Consider the following 23,135-nt stretch of genomic DNA (forward strand, 5'->3'; position numbering starts at 1 on the left):
CCCTTACAGTTGCCACCAGATCTTGCTTACGAGGAGAGACCAGTGCGGATCTTGGCTAGAGAGGAGCGGAGGCTTAGGACGCGGGTCATACCTATGGTCAGAGTCCAGTGGCTGAATCACTCGGAGGAGGAAGCTACTTGGGAGACCGAGGAGGATATGAGGACTCGCTATCCGGAGTTGTTCGGGTAAGTACTTTAATTTCGAGGACGAAATTCAATTTAAGGGGGGGAGAATTGTAACACCCGATATTTTTAATTACATAAATCCGCTTGCATAATTAGGATATTTAATTATTTAAATTTATGATTTATGGGTTAAATAATTATGTGAATTATTTATGCATGATTTAATTTATTTTTAAGCATTTAACCCATAATTAGTGATTTTTATTATTTTTAGTATTTTTATTATTTAATCGCGTAGACGGGAACGTGGACGGACGAGATGACAACTTTTCACCCAAATTATTTTATGAGCCTTTTTAGAGCCTTAAAATATTATTTTGAGTTTTATTATCTCAAAATTTTAAGTATTTAATTTTATTTAATTTTAGGGGTCATTTTTATCCAAAATTAGCCAAAATATTGACTTTTTAGTATTTTTAAAATTTCCTTAAATTAATATTTCGAGATTTATTTTATGTTATCAGATTTCTAAAGTTTAATTAAGAATTTAAGTTGTGTATTTAATATTTAAAACCTTTTATATTTAATTATTTAACCTATATCTTAATTAATACAAAATAAAACCTAATCTACCTAAACCCTACTAGCCGATCCTTTCCTCCCCCATCAGCCGTCACCCTCCATCTCCTTCTTCACCGAACCAACCTCCAAGAAGACTCCATAGCCGGTTTTCAAGGTTCCAAGCAAGCCAAAGTCGTCCCGTCGTCCCGAAGTCCTTCCTACACGTGTTAAATCCATATCTACGGTGAAAGGCATGGTTTTCTTCTCATTTTAACATTATATCAGTGTATACGCGTATGTAAATGTTGTGCATCAGAATTGTTTAAAGATTATTCAGAAAAATCGTTTGAAGGTTGTTGTTTGTGCATTATTCTTCGAATTTCATAGCATGCTTACGGTTTCTTTCCCTCCATGCATGGTTCGGCTGATGGCTAGGTCTCCGGGGGTGTGGGTACGTGGTGTGGGCTCGAGTGGTTCGAGCCAAACGAGCCCAGGTGGTCACCTTGATCAGCAAAGTGCTCGGCCGAGAAGCAGTTTAGGGTTTTGGGTTTGAAGGGCTTCGGTTTGACGTAGGGTAAGCATGGGGTTGGAACCATGGTATGGTTCAAACCGGCAGGACCCTGGGGAGGTCCTGCCGGCGGCGCTCCGGCCAATCGTGGCCGGAGCAGGGCGGCAGCAAGCGTTGAAGGCCTGCTGCCCGAGCCCTCGGCGGCCGAGAAGGTAAGGATAGGCTAGGGTTTCGGGTGCTAGGGTTTAGGGTGGTCCGGGTCGGGTCAGGGGTCCGGGTCGGGTCAGTAAGTTTGTGGGTCGGGTTAAGTGGGTCCGGGTCCGGGTTTGGTGGGCCGGACTCGAGTCTTTTTATTTTTAAAATATTTTAAGAATTAATGGGTTTTTGAGTCAATTAAATTAAAATAAAATTATTTGGACTCCCAAATAATTTTATTTGAAATTTTAAAATTTTAAATTATGTTAGTCCATTAATTTTATAGGCTTTTGGGCCCATAAAATTTAATGGGCCAGTCTTTGGGTTCTTGGGGCCCAATGGGCCAGTCTAAGTGTTATTGGGCTTAGTGAAATTTTAATGGGCTTAATTAATTTAATTGGGCTTAGATTAATTAATTGGGCTTAAAGTTTAAGTTATTGGGCTTAAGTATGTTAATGGGCCAGATTTAAGTTAATGGGCTTGAGTGTAGGGCCAGCAGTCCAGAACCATCCATGAGAAAATTGCATGTGTCCTGATTATATATTTAATTATTTTTATGCATTTAAGTTAGTTTAATATTTATACGTTAGTAAGAAAATTAAATTAAATATATATGAAGGACACACAATTTATTTAAGTACATGCATTCATGAAATCAATTTTTATGCTATGATTGAAATTCTATGGTTGAGCAAATAAAATATTTTAGGTGGAAATTGAAGTAGTGTGGCCATTTATGTATGGGCAGTTTCTGCCATTTATGTATGGGTGGTTCGCCACCAGCCTCGTACGATGGTTTCTTAGACTGATCAGTCGCACTATAAGTATGGGTCACACTTACGGATAGGACCATTCGATGTTCAGAAAATAAATGCTCAACAACTCTAGTATGTATGTTATTATGTATGTTATGTATTATGTTATTTATGTTTATTTATGTAAGTTATGTTATGAAATTCTTAAGCATGCTCATTCACGTATATGTATGTATTAGTATTAAATTGTTTTAAATTATTTTGAACCCTTGTTAGTATGCATGTTGGGCCTCTAGGCTCACTACACTGATATGGTGCAGGTGAGTATGTAGAGGAGCAGGTTACCCCTACCGGTGGTGAGGACGTATGAGCAGTGCTGCAGTAGCCCCGTGACCGTGACAGCTTCTGAGTCACCATGCTTGAGTCTTATGATACATTTTATTATTTTTTTGGGTTGAGGTGTTTGGGATATTTTATTAAATATTTTAGTGCATGCACACTTTTTATTTATTTTGATTATGCAGTATATTTTTAATTTATAGGGTGACTCAGATATTTATTTAATTCAAAGAATGCAATTTTCTTAAGCATTTAAATTTTTTATTTATTTGGTCATGTATTTATTTTAAATATTTTATTCTATGCATATATGTATGGGCATATATGTACATATTTTATTTAGTAGTATAAAAAAAAAAAAATTTTCCGCATATTTATTTATTATAGAGTTAGGGTCGTTTCAGATAAGGTTGCTGAATTTGCCAATCTTAGGCAAGGCAACTTGAATATTGAGGAATATGTGGCCAAATTTTCAAGTCTTTTGAAATTTGCTCCACATATAGCAGCGACTGATGAAGCAATAATGGCAGATCAGTTTATCAATGGCCTTAATCCAGATGTGTTTACTTTGGTGAATAGTGGACGACCCAATACTTTTGCTGACGCCTTGAATAAAGCTAAGGGAGCAGAAGCGGGGTTATTGCGACAAAGAAGAGCACCATTCATTCCTCAGTCAGCTCCACAGCCTGTATCAGCATCAGTTCCACAGAATCCGCCACAGTTTCAGCAACCATCTCCCAGATTTGAGGGAGGAAGCAGTGGCAGAAAGTATTTTAGATTCAGGCCGAAAGGTAAACAGTTCAAGAGGGCAGGCAGTAGTTCTTCCAGTTCTAGTGGACAGAGGCAATTTGGTACAGGGCAGAGAACTGGTGAGTTGGGAGTATTTTGTGGTAAGTGTGGGGGACGACATGCTATTGAACAGTGTAGAGGTGTGTTAGGAAATTGTAATATTTGTCGCCAACCAGGTCACTATGCCAAGGTATGTCCTCAACGAGCTATTGGTGAAAGTTCTTCTCGACCAACACCTCAAGCAGAAAGGCAAACAGTGCATTCATTCCAGCCTCAGCAACAGCCCCGAGCAGGAGGAAGCCAGACTGTGACTCAACCTCCTAGGCAACAGGCTCGAGTTTTTGCACTTATTGAGGAACAGGCTCAGGCAGCACCTGACGATGTCATAGCAGGTAACTGCTCTATTTATGGTTATCCTACCTATGTTTTGATAGATACAGGTGCATCACATACATTCATTTCTGACAAATTTGTTATGATGCATTTTTTATCGTCTGAGCCATTGCCTACTGTTGTCTCTATTTCATCACCTTTGGGTGAAGGTATTATCTCTGTTCGAATGATTCAAAATTGTTCTTTGCAATATGATGGAAATGTGATTGATATAGATTGTATAGTACTTGGATTATCAGATTTCGATTGTATTGTCGGTATAGACATGTTAACCAAGTACAGGGCGACTGTAGATTGTTTCCAGAAAGTGGTCAGATTTAGACCAGAAATGACATCAGAATGGAAATTCTAGGTAAGGGTTCTCGAGCCAAGATCCCTTTGATATCTGTGTTATCTATGACCCGTTTATTGCAGAGAGGTGTAGATGGATTTCTGATTTATGCAGTCGATGTATTGAAATCCAGTCCAGCAGTAATAGATATTCCAGTTGTGCATGAATTTGCTGATGTATTTCCTGATGAAATTCCTGGTTTACCTCCAGTCCGAGAGATAGATTTCAGCATTGATTTAATGCGATATCATCAACTGAGAGTACGAGAAGAAGATATTCCTAAAACTGCTTTCAGAACAAGGTATGAACATTATGAATTTATCGTCATGCCTTTTGGTTTAACCAATGCTCCTGCAGTATTTATGGGATTGATGAATCGGGTATTTCAGAAATACTTGGATGACTTTGTCATTATTTTTATTGATGATATCTTGATATATTTCAAGAATGTCCATGATCATGCTGAACATCTCAGAATCATTTTACAGACTTTGAGAAATAAAAAATTATATGCCAACTTATCGAAATGTGAATTTTGGTTGCAGAAAGTTGTGTTTCTTGGGCATATTATTTTAGGTGATGGGATTTCAGTGGATCCAAGCAAGGTAGAGGCTGTACTGAATTGGCCTAGACCTACATCAGTGCCAGAAATACGGAGTTTTATGGGCTTGGCAGGTTATTATCGACGCTTTATCAGAGATTTTTCCAGCATTGCGAAGCCTATTACGCAATTGACTCAGAAAAATATGCCGTATGTCTGGACTGAAGCGTGTGAAACTAGTTTCTTGGAATTGAAGAAAAGGCTTACAAGTGCACCTGTATTGACAATTCCATCAGGTACGGGTTATTTTGTTGTATATTGTTATGCTTCTCACAGGGGTCTGGGTTGTGTGCTTATGCAATGAGGACATGTTATCGCTTATGCATCGAGACAGTTAAAGCCACATGAGACTCGGTATCCTATCCATGATTTGGAGCTTGCCGCTATTGTCTTTGCATTGAATATATGGCGACATTATCTTTATGGTGAGAAGTTTGAAATCTTTTCTGATCACAAAAGTTTGAAATATCTGTTTTCGCAATCAGAATTGAATATGAGACAGCGTAGATGGCTTGATTTATTGAAAGATTTCGATTGCGAGATCAAATATTATCCAGGGAAATCTAATGCAGATGCAGACGCCTTGAGTAGAAAGGTATGTTCCTTATCCTTGTCTACAATAGGTGTATCTCAATTGGTGGAGGATTGTTGTATTTCTGGACTAGTATTTGAAACAGATATGCAACCTATCCGTGTTTGTGCTATAAAAGCTGAGCCAGAACTTTTGATATGAATCAAAGAAGCACAGAAAGAGGATCAGAATATTCAGAATTCAATTGCTATGGTCAGATCTGGACATCAATCTGAATATCAGGTCAATGCTGATGATGTGTTATATGTGAATAACAGACTTGTTGTTCCAGATATTTCAGATTTGCAACAGCAGATATTGAAAGAAGCTCACAGCAGTCGATTCAGTATTCATCCTGGTGGCAGAAAAATGTATAATGATCTGAAGATGCAGTATTGGTGGAAACAGATGAAGTCATATGTGACTGAATTTGTATCCAGATGTTTGAATTGCCAACAGGTAAAAGCTGAACGAAAGAAGCCAGGTGGTCTATTACAGAGTTTATCAGTTTCAAAATGGAAATAGGATCACATTTCCATGGATTTCGTTACACAGCTACCACGTTCATCCAGAGGGTGCGATGCCATTTGGGTGATTATTGATCGTTTGACGAAATCAGCATGTTTTATTCCGTACAGAATGGCGTACAGACATGATCAGATGACAGAAATCTACTTCAGAGAAGTGGTAAGATTACATGGTGTGCCTAAATCTATCGTTTCAGATCGAGACCCTAGATTTACATCACACTTTTGGCATAGCTTGCAACAAGCTCTTGGTACTCAATTGTATCTGAGTACATCTTATCATCCTCAAACAGACGGACAGTCTGAGCGGACTATCCAAACACTTGAGGATATGTTGAGAGCTGTAGTACTAGATTTTGGTACTAGTTGGCAAGATTCATTACCACTTGTAGAATTCTCTTATAATAATAGCTATTAGACGAGAATTTAGATGGCTCCTTTTGAAGCATTGTACGGGAAGAAATGCAGATCACCGTTATATTGGGATGATATCTCAGAAGTTCCTGATGTTGGGCCTGATATGATCCGAGAAATGAATGAAAAAGTGAAGCTTATTCAGAAAAGAATGAAAACAGCTCAGGACAGAAAAACAAAGTATGCGAATATCAGACGATGACCTTTATCTTTTGATCAGGGAGATAGAGTTTTTTTGAAGATTTCTCCGTTTAGAGTTACAGTCAGATTTGGCAAGAGAGGAAAATTATCTCCGCGTTTTATTGGTCCGTATGAGATTATCCAGAAGATAGGCGATCTTGCTTATCGACTCGCTCTTCCTCCATCTTTGTCTGGTATTCATTATGTATTTCATGTCTCTATGCTTCGGAAGTATCAGCCTGATCCTTCCCATATTCTTCAGCCTGATGAAGCTGAACTGGATGAGACTCTTAGTTATTTATAGCAGCCTATTCAGATTCTTGATCGTAAAGACAAACAGCTCAGAAACAAGATTATTCCGCTAGTCAAGGTTCAGTGGAGTCGACATGGCACAGAAGAAGCGACTTGGGAGACTGAGTCAGACATGAGACAGAGATTTTCAGAGTTGTTTCATTGATGTGAGTTCTTATTCTGTTTTTTATTATTTCATTATCTTATGTGTATACAGATTGTCTATACAGCTTGCTTATGATTTCAAGGACGAACTGATGTCTTAGTGGGGGAGAAATGTAAGGCCCGAGATTATTTAATTTTAAACCAAGAATATTAATTTGGGAATATTTAGAGTTTAGAATTAATTTCTAATATTCTTAAATGAATAAGGATTGAAATTGAATTAAATCGCTTTTCCGGGGACTGAATTGCAAATAGCCAAAAGTTCAGGGACTAAACTGCAAATATGCTAATATTTATCTCTTATACACATGAATCATCAGATTAAAAGAAAGGAAAGGCAGAGAACACGGCTGAAGGGTTCCCAACGCCATTTTTATATTTTTCATTCCGCAAAATCTTCGATATCTTGCGATCCGGTTGTCAAAAATTTGAAAGAAATATATATCTGCGATCACCGCTCCGAGACCTTCGTTTAGCTTTATATAGAAGTTGCCGAACTGGAGATCTTCGATTCGAACCGAGAAGGATTTGAAGCAAGGTTTGCTAGCATTTGCACTTGAGATTGAGTTGAGAAATTGAGCAGCCTTTTGACATGATTTATCATTATCATTTCAGATTTGAAATACTTTCAGAAGTGTTATTGAAAAGTATAAATGGCAGCTAATCCAGATGGGATAGAACGCTCGAAATAGCTATTGTTTCGAGTATTCCCTTGTTAATCACATACTTGGTTGATTATGTGTTTTATGTGATTAAATGATTTGATTGTTTTTCTTGCTTATTTAAGTACATGTTCAAGGTGTTTTATAACATTTAATGCCTAAAGACCATGTTGCATTCATCTTGAACTCCAGCCTGATAAGCACAGAGGGTTGAAAAGCCTAGAGTGCATATGACATTTGGCGGATTGTAGTTGAGTGGCACGGAATGTAGACTTACTTCCAGAGCCAGAAGACTCACTATAGTTGCACCAAAGTCAGAGGAAATAAAGTATTTAACTTCACCTCGATTGGGTAAGTTGGTGTTTGTTGACGATTTTATTTCCTCGGGATCCCAAGAACTTATATCCTATTGATATCAGCTTGATAGCCTCTTTTGTCATATGCATTGCATTCACGTTTATTATCTCGCGCATTATGTTGTTTATACTGGGATTTTATTCTCACCGGAGGTATCCGGCTATTGCTTTGTTTTGTATGTGTGCATGGCAATAGGTGGGGCTTGAGCTGGTCAAAAGCGACAGGGATAGCTCGAGAGAGAGTCTTAGCATGTGAGGACTCGGGTTTTAGCAGAACAACTTGTACTTTGAGTTGTTGAAACATGGTAGAATGATACAAGAACTTTGTATGATGTTGTGAAGTACTTGTTAGCCTTCATATTATGTTTGTAAAGAGCATGTCTTTGATTGTGTAACTTGTCAAAGATTAGATCAACATGTTGGGTTGTGTTTTGATGTTATCATCTTCTCTTATTCATGTATGGTGTTGTTAGAAGAGCTGAGGCATCCCAAACTTCTATTTGACAGCAAAAAGTCATATTTTGAGCAGTCGGACAGAGCGAGGCTCGCTCGAGCGAGCCAAGGGGTCCTAGACCCGAGAGGCGCTCGCTTGAGCGAGAGGTGAGGCTCGCTCGAGCGAGCAACTTTGGTTCTTAAAAAAAAAAAAATTTTGTTGATCTTTTTGCGACGTGCTTTTGCGTCGCCAAATGTTAGGTGTTGCGTCGCCAATTGTCCGGTTTTGCAGATTAACTATTTTTAGTTACTAATCGCCCTATAAGATTTGATTAGCAACCCGGGTTCCCACAGATACAGCTAGCCGTGAGCTCACAACTCCTTGTGACTCGAAACAACAATTTCCGACTTACCCATCGAATCATGGTAAGAGAGTCTAGCAACATCGCCCCATGATTTCCTAGGTATCACTGATAGTCTTGCAAGAACCAGTAGGTTTTGGTTAGTTTACAGTACGGTCCCTTCATCCATATATCCCGATCGAATCAACAACCATTGGTACATCGAGAGTCGTTCGAGATTCGATAACTATGCAATGCATCTTGAAGATCAAATAGTGACATCGCATGTGCTACTAGGAAACCAAGTAACCTAAATCACATCGAGTACTCTGGCCAGAGATTTGTCACACTAATATCTCCTCAGATCGCATAGGATATCCACACTCGCAAGCGTGTGGTGAATCCTTGACAACAAAACATCGACTCCTATATGTGTCGTAACTATACCCAATCCCGACACCTGATGACCCTCATAGAGTCGATAAACGAGTCAAAGTACAGTACTAGCATATAAAGTCTCAATGATGTTTCAAATAGTTAAGGACTAATGGTATACAACCAAAACCGCGGACTTATCCACTCAATTAATAATAATCACTTGAAAATTCCGAATAGGGTAGTTCGATCATTCATCATATAAATATCCATTTGCATGCTTTGAACATCTCTATGTTTTATACCAATGAAACGTGGTACTTTGTAGTGACCCAACCCGGATCCACTACCTAATCAGAGTTATAGTAAAAGCGCACGCAATAAAAGTTTAAAGCGTAAAGAGCGGATAATTAAAATACAACAAATCCAATCGGCAGAATACAACCGACTATAACACAAGTGTATAAGTACTGTTATACAACCAAATCGAAGGTTCAGGGTAAACAAATCCCTACCCTCTACAACCTCGCACTCTCCAAAGCTTAATCCTGCTGAGAGTCGCTTGTACCGTTCAACCTCAAACCTGCCCCGCCACAAGGTACACAATACCCAAACACAGGGGCGTGAGCTATAACGCTCAATACGAAGCAATGATATAAATACAAATATGCGCACACAGATGATTTAAAACTCAAGTGAAAACACTTGCTCAAGGCGCCGAGAATATACAGTACCGGCTAGAGAGCGACTCCGCGGGGTACTCGTATACTCCATATCAGGGCTGAGCCAACCCCATCCTGACCCGAATCCAAAACAGGATACAAGTCCCATATGGAAACTGTCATACCTGACACGAGTCCAAAATGAGATCATAGTTTCCTATGGAGACTGTCAATGACTCACATCTCTCCGGATTCAGTCACACGTAAAATCATATATGTGCTAAGATGGTAAAACATGCTAAAACATGATAAAGCATATAGCACATACTCATGCAACATACATGCAAATATATCATGCCGGCTATCTCGGTCAGTACTTACGTACCTCTAACACTGCTGGACAACCTAGCTCCACTGGCCTATACTCCAAGCCTACTAGTCCAGTCTACTGCTACTACAATGCAAATATCCATGCATCAACAATAAAGCTCTAAAAGCCTTAACTAAGCTAAAGCATACTCCTAAATATTTTTAGGATGCCAAAGCTATACCTGCGTCCGTCGTTAGCCCTTTGCTGTCGATAGCCTCAAAACTAGGCCACAGCTTCGCGACGATGCCTATATCACTAAGCCACTTTCGGATTTCCCGTAGGACGCCTAGATCTCCCTAGATCTGAGTTAGAAGGCTTAGGAATCGAGAGAGAAGAGAGGAAATTGGTGCGAGAAAATGAATTCTCGGACCCTCTATTTATAGACAGCGTTCGGGACCTCCGATCCCGGTTCGGAACGTCCGATCACAATCGGAACCTCCGATCGCACCTTTGGAGCTTTTGATCGCTCTATATTACATCTGCCATGACGTCACCTTGCTGACGTAAGCAATGACGTGTGCCCTGGTCCAGATCGAAGCTTCCGATCTCGTCGACGGAGCTTCCGATCTCGATCGGAGCTTCCGATCTCGATCGGAGCCTCCGATCCTGGCACGGAGCTTCCGATCCACTTCGGATCCTCCAAAGTCTAATTCGAAGCGTCCGATCCTGCTGAACCAATTCAACTAATTCGAGTGCTCTGAATCCATTTCTGAAGTCCGTTATCCCAACAGGAACTTACTTAATCATGTTTTACTTAATCTAAACATGATCACGTGATTAATTGCTCATTAATCACTAATTAGAAATGCGGGTTACAACATACTTGGCATCGCAAATGCTAGTCTCGATCTCAAGCGATCATTATCCTTATTTGCGGATGGCTCAATTGACTAGGAACTGTTTAGAATATACAGTGACTATAAGATGTGTTTCATGATAGTGATCTCTCTTTATTCACTATCTCATCTTACTTACACTATAGTATATTCAAGGTCTTTATCAAAACAACAATAGTATATCACAATATAACATTATGAAGAAAGATAAAGAAAATACCATTAATGAATGTAAATTATATTAAACAAAGATTTTTTATACATAGAGTCATAAAAGCCCTTAGCCACAAGTTGGCTAACCGGGCACCCACTCTTTCAAATTATTCGAGAATTCTACTGTAATTTGACTGAATCTGTGAAGGATCCGCGATATGTAAAGTATGGGAAGGTGTATGTGCGTGGAGAGATTTTTGCCTTCAGTCCTGCGTTGATAAATGGATTCCTCCATACTCTTACCTGTGATGATGCTGCACTACCTTCTATGGATGAGATGACCTCTGTCATTACAGGTGGTCAAGTCACTGTTTTTCCCTCACACCCTAAGAAGTTGCAGGCTACCAAACTCACCTCCTTCTAATATGTTTTACACAAGACCGTTGTCAAGACATCGACTCCATCTGGGAATTCCACTGTTGTTACCAAGCATCAGGCTCCAGTCTTGTACGCCATTGGCACAGGAAGCAATTTCAACTATGGTCGACTTGTGTTTGACACAGTCATGGCCTTTGCAGACTGTGCATAACCAACATTGAAGATGCCTTATCCATCCCTCATCTATTCTATGTTGCTATCTCAAGAGATTGAGAATGATGATGATGAGGCTCTTATTGAACCAGGAGAACGGCTGAAGATAACACCTGCATTACTCAGAGGCAACAGAAAGTTAGACCTACCTTGGTCTGAATCAGGTGTTGTGGCAGGTGTTGCCAACACCCCCTCTGCCACTGAAATTTTTGTACCCCCCATTGCTGCACAGAACATTGATTCTAATTTTGTTCAAGCCCAATTGGTGCATGCTGAGCAGAAGATTGCACAGGGTAAGGCTGATCTAGCCTATTACAAAGGGTTAAAGGCTCACTATGAGTCTCTTTTAAGTGAAGATGGCCCTTCTGAACAAAAAGGGGGAGAAAGAACTGAAACAGAAGAAGCTGAATCCGAGAGCAATCAATTTTAATTTTAGTTTTAGTTTTCTTTTTGGTTTTGCTAGTTTAGTTTGATTTTTATTGGTTATTTGTTTAGTATTGTTTTTGTTCTCTGATCCTAATCAAAACTGTCTTTTTCTGGTGTTAACTCTGATATGATTTCTTGTTTATGTTTCTCCTTGCTCTTATGGTTTCTGATTTAAGGTGTCATAGCTAGATGTTGCCAACATCTTGCGACAACACCTCTGGATATACTTAGGGGGAGAATCTATTCAGGGGGAGTTTTGATTAAGGGGGAGTTTAGTTGATTTGTTTGTGAATTGAAGGTGTTTTGTCCAGAAAGGTAAAAAGGGGGAGATTGAAAGGAATATTTTATTCCTTAAAATCATCCTATTTTGAAAAAAATTTATTAAATATCTTTCGCCTTTCTTGGACATGAAGTAATTTTTTTTATGTGATTTATTTCCTATTTGCGATTTTGATAAGCTGATTAGAATATTTATCATATTATATCTAATATTTATCTTTCTTTATTTGTGTAGATTTGATATGATCAAATAAAAGGAATCCTATCTCTACAAAGAAATATCTACAAGGAAGGATTCAAGTATATATTGGAAGAGAGAGACCGTGAGATTGTGACAGAGAGCCATACACACGAGAGAACTGCAGATCTTCTGAAGACTTGTCTCGGTCGTGAATGCTTGAAGTCGTGAAGAACACTTGAAGATTGTTGATCGAACAATGTTATTGTCTCACGAGTTTTGACTTCAAGTTTTTCTCCTTACTTCGTTTTCGTTATTCTAGTTCATATATAATGTTTTAGGAAAACTTTTACTCTTTATTTTCTCACTTGTTTTGAGAAATTGAATTTTACAATAATAACTAGTTTTAGGGTTTGTAAAACTTTTTGAAAGTTTTCTAGTGAATTTTTGCCCTTAGGCGCTGCAAGAGTATTTTATACTCTTGTTTAAATCAATTGAGTCTATTTATATGGTTGCTTGTTTATTTTATTTACGCTTTAATTATATTTCGCTGCAAATTACTCAAGGTGTTATTGTAGGTGTTGTCAACACCTTGTGACAACACCTCAAACTGTTTATGTGCGACTCCTTTTCCCTTATAATATGTATTAATTGCATGAGCATTGTGTGGAAAAATGATCTCACAATTAAGGTAAAATTTGGGATATTCAATTTTATATTTCTATTATAAAATTATGAATAGTGAACAAAGTTTTTATATTATGTATTTACTATATTGCTCAAAAACTATGAATTATATGTATTAATTGCATTGGCATTGTGTGGAAAAATGATGTCACAATTAAGATCAAATTTGGGATATTCAATTTTTGGAGAATTATGTGTTGTGTATTCATTAAACTGATGCATTTATTTTTTGAATCATTGAATACAATATTTTAATTGATTTTCATCATATTCCTAAAATCATTTTAAAGAAAATATGAGAAGAAAATTATAGATATAAAATATTTCTATCGTCTATTTTTTTTATATAAATCATAATCTGTGCATTTATATTTGACTTATTGAATACAATATTTAATTTATTTTCATCATATTCTCAAAGTTATCAAAAGAAAACATGAGAAGAAAAGTACAGATATAAAATATTTCTACAATCTATTTTTTTATAAATCATTTAATTGGTGTATTTATTTTTTGACTCATTAAATATTATAAAATTTTAATTGATTTTCATCATATTCCTAAAATCATTCTAAGTAAAACACGAAAAGAATACTATACTTATACAATATTTCTACCATTTATTTTTTAAAAATTATTTTTGACTTTTCTAAGTGAATCATTATTATTTTAATTAGTTACTAGGTGACGTGCACACACAATGTACATGTGTTCAAGATAATAAATTAATTGATTTCCATCATATTCCTAAAATAATTTTAAAAAAAAAACAAGAAGAAAATTATTGTTATATAACATTTTAATTGATTTTCATCATATTCCTAAAATCATTCAAAAAAAAAAACACAAGAAGAAAATTATAGTTATACAATATTTCTACCATTTATTTTGTAAAATTTATTTTTAACTTTTCTAATTGAATTATTCTTATTTTAATTAGTTACTAGATGGCGTGCACACACAATGTACATGTGTTCAAGATAATAAATTAATTGATTTTCATCATATTTCTAAAATCATTCTAAAAAAAAAGAAGAAGAAAATTATAGTTATACAATATTTCTACCATTTAGTTTTTAAAAATTATTGTTGAATTTTCTAAGTGAACCATTCTTATTTTAAATAGATACTAGGTGACGTGAACACACAATGTACATGTGTTCAAGATAATAAATTAATATCATGTAGTAATGTAATGAAATTACAGTATAATTAATTATTTTTCACAATGCCGAAATCTTTCCTGTCTTGTCGATTAGAATATTTGTTACATTTCTAAAAATAAAAAATTAAATTAAATTGTTTCAAAAAATCCAAAAATAATTTAATTAAAGTATTGCATTTATTGTTTGAATCATTGAATACAATATTTTTAATTGATTTTCAATATATTCCTAAAGTCATTTTAAAAAAATATAAGAAGAAAATTATTGACATAAAATATTTCTATCATCTAATTTTTTTTATATAAATCATAATTTGTGCATTTATATTTTGACACAATTGTATACAACATTTTAATTTATTTTCATTATATTTTTAAATTTATCAAAAGAAAGCATAAGAATAAAATTATAAATATACAATATTTCTACCATCTAATTTTTTATAAATAATTTAATTGGTTTATTTATTTTTTGACTCATTGAATATTATAAAATTTTATTTGATTTTTATTATTCCTAAATTCATACTAAAGAAATGTTTCCTAGGATGAGTTGTCATCAACATCGGTTTTAAGCAGAGGTAGTATCCTCTCTGGTGTTTCAACGACAATGTCAGGGCGTTCAATCTTGAGAATATCTTTTTGTATCTTGATGTTAGTAAATAGAAATTTTGATATGACGTAAATATGCAGCGAAATCCTGAAATTCCTATGATATCGTCTAATAAAGACACAAAACCTATGTCAATGGAACTTTTGATCTCCAGAAAGAACCAAAAGTGAAAAAAAATATGTCAGTGATGCATTCCTGGTAAGTCATTTCCCCGTTAAGGAAAAGAAGAAGAGTAACAACTTGATCTTTAGAAGAAACAATATTTTGCAAAGTTGAAAGAACAAACACGGATGTTCTTCCTGGACCATATTTTTCTTGGTAGATGAGATTCATTCTCGAAATAGCTCAAGGAATGCAGCGACTTTTCTATCATATTGCCTTAAAATTGTAGAGTAATTAGCTAGAAAATTTATTTGACCTCATCCGTATCAATTATATCGAGTACTATTAAAATGCATGTGAGTATTGATGATTCCTAATTGAGTACGGAAAGAGCAAAATTGGGTACTAATTTCATTAAATTTTTATCTGTGTTTTTGGAAACTTCTCTATCAGATTCCTGTGTAAGTATTTATTATTTAGGGAAGTTAGATATCTCTTTTCACCAAATCAATCTCTTAGGTACATCACATTAACGAAGCACGTTGACAAAGCACTTTGCTTCATAAATCGAGTACTATTGAAACTGTATTGAGTACTTATGCATCTAATTCGAGTACTGATATTGTGAAATTGACTACTCTACATGCATGCAAGGCCTAATCCCGATGGTATACGGATCATCAAACTGTTTACTAGTATTTATGGTAGTCACTAATAAATATTTCATAATAGATTCCATTACATAACTAAGTATTTTACAATCTTATTCTTTCACATTAAGATTATAGTTAGTCGTGTTAGATGATCTCGTTCATCGCAATCATTCTCATCAATTGTATCTTCATTGAGAACGAATAACTATAGACGAGACAAAGTTCATGGGGAGTATAATTAGTGTTTGCAATAACTTTTCTATCATATTGCATTGTAATTACAGAGTAATTAGCAAATTTATTTGATCTCATCCGTCTCAATTATATCGAATACTATTGAAATGCATGTGAGTATTGTTACTTCCTAATTGAGTACGGAAAGTTTTAAATTGGGTACTAATTTCATTAAATTTTTATTGGTGTTTGTGGCAACTTCTCTATAAGATTCATGTGTAAGTATTTATTATTTAGGGAAGTTAGATATCTCATTCCTCCCAATCAATCTCTTAAGGTACACCACATTAATGAAGCACGCCGACAATGCACTTTGCTTCATAAATCGAGTACTATTGAAACTGTATTGAGTACTTATGCATCCAATTCGAGAACTTATATTCGTATATTGAGTACTGAAAGATAAAACTGGGTAATGTATATGAACTCTATGCATACTGCCTAAAGTATTTGGTTCATAACACTTTTATTTTACAATGAACACCATCAAACTCGTCTTAAAATCAGATGAACAAGTGCATCTCCTCCTCCATCTGTAAATTCCCATCAACACCATCAAACCCATTAACGAGAGCATTGAAGAAATAAAACCACTATTAATAACACAAGCAAACCCATCAGGCATCAACCATCAACCATCAACCAACAACCAAGTCTACAATGCTACAAAATAAAACCAACATTAATAATTGTAGCGACCTTACCCGGATCTGCTATCTAATCAGAGTTAAGAGCATAATTAAATATGCATTAAATAAATCGCTGCGGAAGACTTAAAAAAAAACAGACTGGCAGAATACAACCGGTTAAACGAATTCGATTTATACAACCAAATCGAATAAATAGCCTAAAGGCAAAACCTACAGCTAATCCTGCTGTCTTCACTGGTCACTGGCTACTCCAAGCTCCTGATGCTTAATCTTACACCTACACCTGCCCCGTCGAATGGGGTGTCCAAATACACAAAAAAAACTGAACGTGAGCTCTAAGCTCAATACAAAAGCACTGGGTAAAACATACAAATATGATGCATGCAAATGATAGTGTATCCATATCTGGGATAACTGTATATAACTGCTCAGTAAAGGCGCCTAGGACATGAGTGGTACAACCCGGGGAGCAAATCCTGTCGACACTGCTCATTCCTATAGGACGTGGACTGTGTTCCCAGATGCTAATCACCCATGACCCGTCAGTCATTGGGCACTAGACATCACCCGTCCAGACAGGGCTGAGCGGCCCTACATGGCTCATTTCACAAGATGGACAGGCACAATATGATATGCACATGCTGCATAATATGACACACAAATGCAACATATAAGCATGCAAAACCCGCTGGCAATCTCAGTCTGTAGTTACGTACCTTACTACAGGCAGTTCCTAGCAGTCCCACTCTAGGTTCCAAGCCTATATCAGTTTTACAATGCAAATACCCATGCATCAATAATTAAGCTCTAAAAGCCTTAATTAAGCTATTGCATACTCCTAAATAATTTAAGGAGACCATAGCTATACCTGCGTCTGTCGTCAGCCCGCTGATGACAATTGCCTCAAAACTTAGGCACATCTTCGCCTCGACGTCGGGATCGCTATGCCACTTTCGGATTCTCAATAGGATGCCTAGAACTCCCTAAATCTGAGTTAGAAGGCTTAGAAATCAGAGAGAAGAGATGGAAAGGTGCACTTTGAAATGAAATCTCGGCCCCCTATTTATAGACGGAGTTCGGAGCCTTCGAACCCGGTTCGGAACATCCGAATACGATCGGAACCTCCGATCCCATCTTCGGAGCGTCCGATCGCCCCAATATTACGTCAGCCATGACGTCACCTTGCTGATGTAAGCTATGACGTGTGCCCTGGTCCCCATCGGAACGTCCGATCTCACCGACGGAGCTTCTGATCTCGATCGGAGCCTCCGGTCCGAGTTCGGATCCTCCGAACCCAGTCGGATCCTCCGATCTTTGGTTCGGATCCTCCGATCCATCCGAACCCTCGGAACCTTCCTGACCATTTTCGAGTATCTTGAATCCATTTCTGGACTTCGTTAACCCATTTGGAATTTTCTTAATCATGTTTTACTTAATCTAAACATGATTACTCGATTAATTACTTATTAATCGTCAATTCTGGATACGGGTTACTACATTCTCCCCCCCTTAAAAGATTTCTTCCTCGTAATCTAAGGTAGAACCTCGAGAACGTACAAGAAACCATTGCTCGAGTGTCTGGTCGAAATGTCCTCCGACACACTCAGACTCCCGTCGAATTATCTGCAAGCTTCATTAATGCTGAACCGCATTAACATTTTCCCAGCTTAAGATTACTGCGCTACTGGTCGACAATCGAACTTCCCTTGCGCTAGCGTATCGTAACACTGATACCTCTTTCACTCGGACCATGATCTTTCTGATCACGAAGGATACAATACCCGCTTGATTAATATCATCGTCCCAAAGTAATTTTAGACTAACAAAGACCAAATCATAACCTGATTGGCTTACGACAATCGTCGAATCACTAATCAAACTAACCATCTAATGGTTCCAAAAATTCTCGGTGCTCAACACCTCTAGTCAGGAAAACACTAATCCCAACATTGTGCTGACACATTCTAACATGAATCTCGCTTTAAGGTAATCCAGTGGACTCAAGTCTATACTTCAAAGTAACTGTTAGCAATGTTCCCTAGACTAGTTACCCTCCCCACTCTTCCTAAAGCACAACCGGCTTCCCAAGAAATACTGGGAACTTAACCTATCATGTCTAGTACATTCTGCTGTCCACGTTTCTTAGTATAACCTCAACACTGTGCCCTGATGATAACTATCATCACTTGCAATTTATGACGCTACGTCATCTCCTAGCCATTGGCCTGCGAAGTCACGCATACATTGCAATAGAAGTCATCACGCCTCTGATGATCTACTTCATATCAATCATAGGTTATTCACCTCATGAATTTCAATCGTTGGACATCCTCCTGATAGTTATACGTACTCGCAATCACTGTGCGCTCATCAATACTAAGGCAAGCTCCCACCAATATGCTCGACTGGGACTTTCCATAGTGCACAGACATATGGAAACGCTTCCTATTCAGTCTCAAAACTCGACAGTCATTGCACTTGGTATTGAAAGAGTGGTTGCCCAGTGAGCCAACTTGTGGCTATGGGCTTTGATGACTCTTTGTATAAACAATCTTTTGTTTAATATTATTTACACTTTTATTAATGGCAATGACTTTATCTTTCTTCATATTGTTATATTGTGATATACTATTGTTGTTTTGATAAAGACCTTGAATATACTATAGTGTATGTAAGATGTGGTGGAACATGGGGATGTCTATCATGAAATACATCTTATAGTCACTGTATATTCTAAACTGTTCCTAGTCGATTGAGCTGTCCGATAATAAGGATAAGGATCGCTCGAGTTTGAGACTAGCATTTGCGATGCGGAGTACCACGTTTCATTGGTAGGGAACATGGAGATGTTTGAAGCATGCAAATGGATATTCATAGGATGAATAATCGAACTACCCTATCCGGACTTTCCAAGTGGTTATCACTTATCGAGTGGATGAAGTCCGCGGTTTTGGTTGTACACCATTAGTCCTTACTACTTGAAACATCATGGAGACTCTATATGCTAGTACTGTGCTTTGACTCGTTTACCGACTCTATGGGGGTCATCAGGTGTCGGGATTGGGTACAGTTACAACACATATAGGAGTCGATGCATTGTTGTCAAGGATTCACCACATACTTGCGAGTGTGGATATCCTATGCGATCTGAGGAGATATTAGTGTGACAAATCTCTGGCCAGAGTACTTGATGTGATTTAAGAAATGGTTTCTTAGTAGCACATGCGATGTCACTAATTTGATCTTCAAGATGTATTGCATAGTTATCGAATCTTGAGCGACTCTCGATATACCAATGGTTGTTGATTCGATCGGGATATATGGATGAAGGGACCGTACTGTACGCTAACCAAAATCTACTGGTTCTTGTAGGCACTATCAGTGATACCTAGGGAATCATGGGGCGATGTTGCTAGGCGCTTTACCATGATTCGTTGGGCAAGTCGGAAAGTGTTGTTCCGAGTCACAAGGAGTTGTGGGCCCACGACTAGCTGTATCCCTGAACCATTGAGGGTCACACAGTGTAATGGAGTTTTAATCCCCGTTGAGATAGTTAAATTTAAAGAGTTAAATTTAATGAATAAAGAAGTTGGACTTCTTAAATAAGAGTAAGGGAGTAGGATTTCCTAAAATGACATAGGGATGGACATTTTTGGAAATCACTGAATTTGGATTCAGGAAAATTTATCTTGACTTTAAAATGTGCAGAAATGGTTTCTGTGCACATTGGTAAAATCGGTTTATCAATCGGAGTCACGATGAATTTTATATTAATTTCTGAACGTGCGGGCTTTGCTTGTCGGGCCTCAACTTATGACTAATGGGCCCTAAGCTGTTAGTGGCCTGCATTATAAATAAGTTATTGCAGTACAGAAATTACACACAACAGGTCATAATTGAGAGACAGAAATCGAAAAAAACCCTAGCCTCTCTCTCTCTCATTCGGCCGAACCCTTCCTGCTCTGTCAGAGAAAATTCCGGTCTGTGATTTTGAATTGCAGTCAGGAATAACGAATCAAATTCGTTTAATCTCTTCGCAGAAAACTTCTGATAGATTTTCTAGTGCAATCTATCAGAGGGATTTAAACCCCATTCGTGGACCTGATTGAAGGAGTTCATCAGTTTCTGGGAGATACAAGAAGCGCAGAGAAATCTGTGTGGTTTCCAATAATCTCGCTTCGAGATTGAAGGTAAAATTTATTAATAGTTATTTAATTTTACACACACTTATAATTTAATCGTTGAACGGTTGATACCCACACTATGGAATTGTTCCATAATAAAATTTTTAAACTTCCGCTGCACTGGGTATCAATCGTGATTGATCAGAGCCGCAGTTTTCCAACAGGTATAACTCAACTCAGAGTCTCTGATAATACCATCAGCTCGTACCAACCTCCCAAGGTCGAACATACTGATCCTGGAACTAAATCCCAACGGATTCTCAATAGTCAAATCTCTCCCTTGCCGAACGCATCAGTCTCAGCACTGAACAATCTAATTCGTCGATTCCCTAGTCAATCCTGGGAAATACTTGTGCTCGAAGTAACTTGCCACACAATGCATCTCTGATTGTCGCTTATTGCTGTAACGCAATATCTTTGACAAATAGTCTGCATAGATATGACTCACTGACTCGAAAGAAATAACTCGATCCCTCACGATCTTGCAAAATCTTTGACCCCAAAGGCAAACCTCGTTGGCTACTAAGTCGATCTTTGACTATCTCAGTCACACATTGCACATCACTCGCTGGAAGATTAGTGACACAACCTGCTGGATCTCGAGGATCAGATCCTAGCTAATGTCACACAGATCAGACAACTGATGTCTCCTTGCTAATGTCCATTAGCATTCCCGACTACTCGTTGGATCCAACCACAACGGTACACATAGATGCCCTCACTTAACCAAAATGTCCGGTCAACAATCTTCACTATTTTTGTTCAATGGAAAACTCTCACATGAAATAACAACATGATCCTTTCATGACCTATTGCTATCATTAAGCAATGGATTGAATCAATATCAGCTGTTTTCTTAACAAGAATTCACTATACCGGAAACTACCTACTCACTTGCTTGTCTCCACTGTCTAGTTAGCACCTAACTTGATCATACAAGTCCACTTGCAATCGTTCCCGATTACAGCAATCCCAAAAGATTCATCTCTAGCGATCATTGAGACTAAATAACTCAAATCTCCGATTTCTCTGAGATGGTATTCAGTACTCATCCCATAAGCACTACTCAACAAAATACTATCCCAAGTATTTCTTAATTGCTATATCCTGATCAACCTTGATTGGCTCAATCAATTGAATTCGTCGATCTACTTAAGCTCGCACTTATCAGATCAAACTACCACTGATCATCCAACCTACATGGCTCAGTCAATAACCATGACTTTGCTGCTACAAGGAACCATTACCAAACGGTGTCAGATCACGGTACATAAGTAGTTGACTTGGCACAAGTCCTGCGCCTTTTCAGCACTACTAACCGCTGCTTCGTATTCTGAACTTAATCATTCTAACTTCGACAGAGTTGCCCAATACCACTAGTAGTCACTAGCACAGATCCCGTGCCACCTTAGCACTAATAATCATTGTCTTGTTCACCCAAGGCAAACATCAAGATAGACTAAGCCCATTTCCATCCCATGAAAAATCCTACGCTCAATCTCTGAAAATATCAGACAGTACTTAGCGCAACCACTGGACTCACATTCCTTACCTCGTTCATTCAGAATGAACACCACGACTTGTCAAGTCCAAGAAGAATAACTAAAGAATCCCAAAGATTTCCACAATCTTCGAACACTCTCCTGATCATATCCCTTGTTAAAATTGTGCAACAGTTTGAGACTAAGGTAGCTTACCTCAATAACCCACCTTGACAACAACCAAGGTTTCACGGTCATAGGCCATGCTTCCCTCACATCTTAAATAGTCATGTACAATTCTCAACGTATAATCCAATACTGATGAAGCCAATCATCAAGGAGTAGTCCTCGTATTCGAGTTGAAGTCTTAAAACAGCATTCCATCCAGTATCTTGGATAATTCCTATCACAAGGAAATTCTAACCACAACTCTGATGACAACCCCTAGTCATCGCTGGTAGAAATCTGTCCACCTACTAGATCCACACATCTAGCAGTAACCCAAAGGTTAAAACCTATCTGCTCAGAGTACACACTTGTCAAGAAAATCCCTCCATGACTGGTTTCTACAGCAGAATACTCAAACTATATCTCTGGCACACCAGACGATATCAAACCTGATATCAAATCCAAGGTCATACCTCGTCGTGACTGTCACCAAATCCCTAGACTGAGTAGCCTTCCCACCGCCATTTCCTGAAGCACATGGCTCCCAGATAACCTCTGAAGTACAAAGACTCCCAGAGTAATACTGGCATAGGGTTGCGCCCCTTCACGTCTAGTCATGGTCATAGTCCACAACTCTCTGCATATACTGAACCTGATATCCCGATGAAAACCCATCATCACAAGTCTCAACCTAACGAAGGTCAGACAGCCTGTTCTAAAGAAACAACCTAGAACAAAGTTCTAAACCGAACAATACCCTTAATGCCTCTAGATGAGTCCACCCATCACTGG

Source organism: Henckelia pumila, chromosome 2 (genome assembly GCF_033568475.1).
Source record: "Henckelia pumila isolate YLH828 chromosome 2, ASM3356847v2, whole genome shotgun sequence".
NCBI classification, from domain to species: Eukaryota; Viridiplantae; Streptophyta; class Magnoliopsida; order Lamiales; family Gesneriaceae; genus Henckelia; species Henckelia pumila.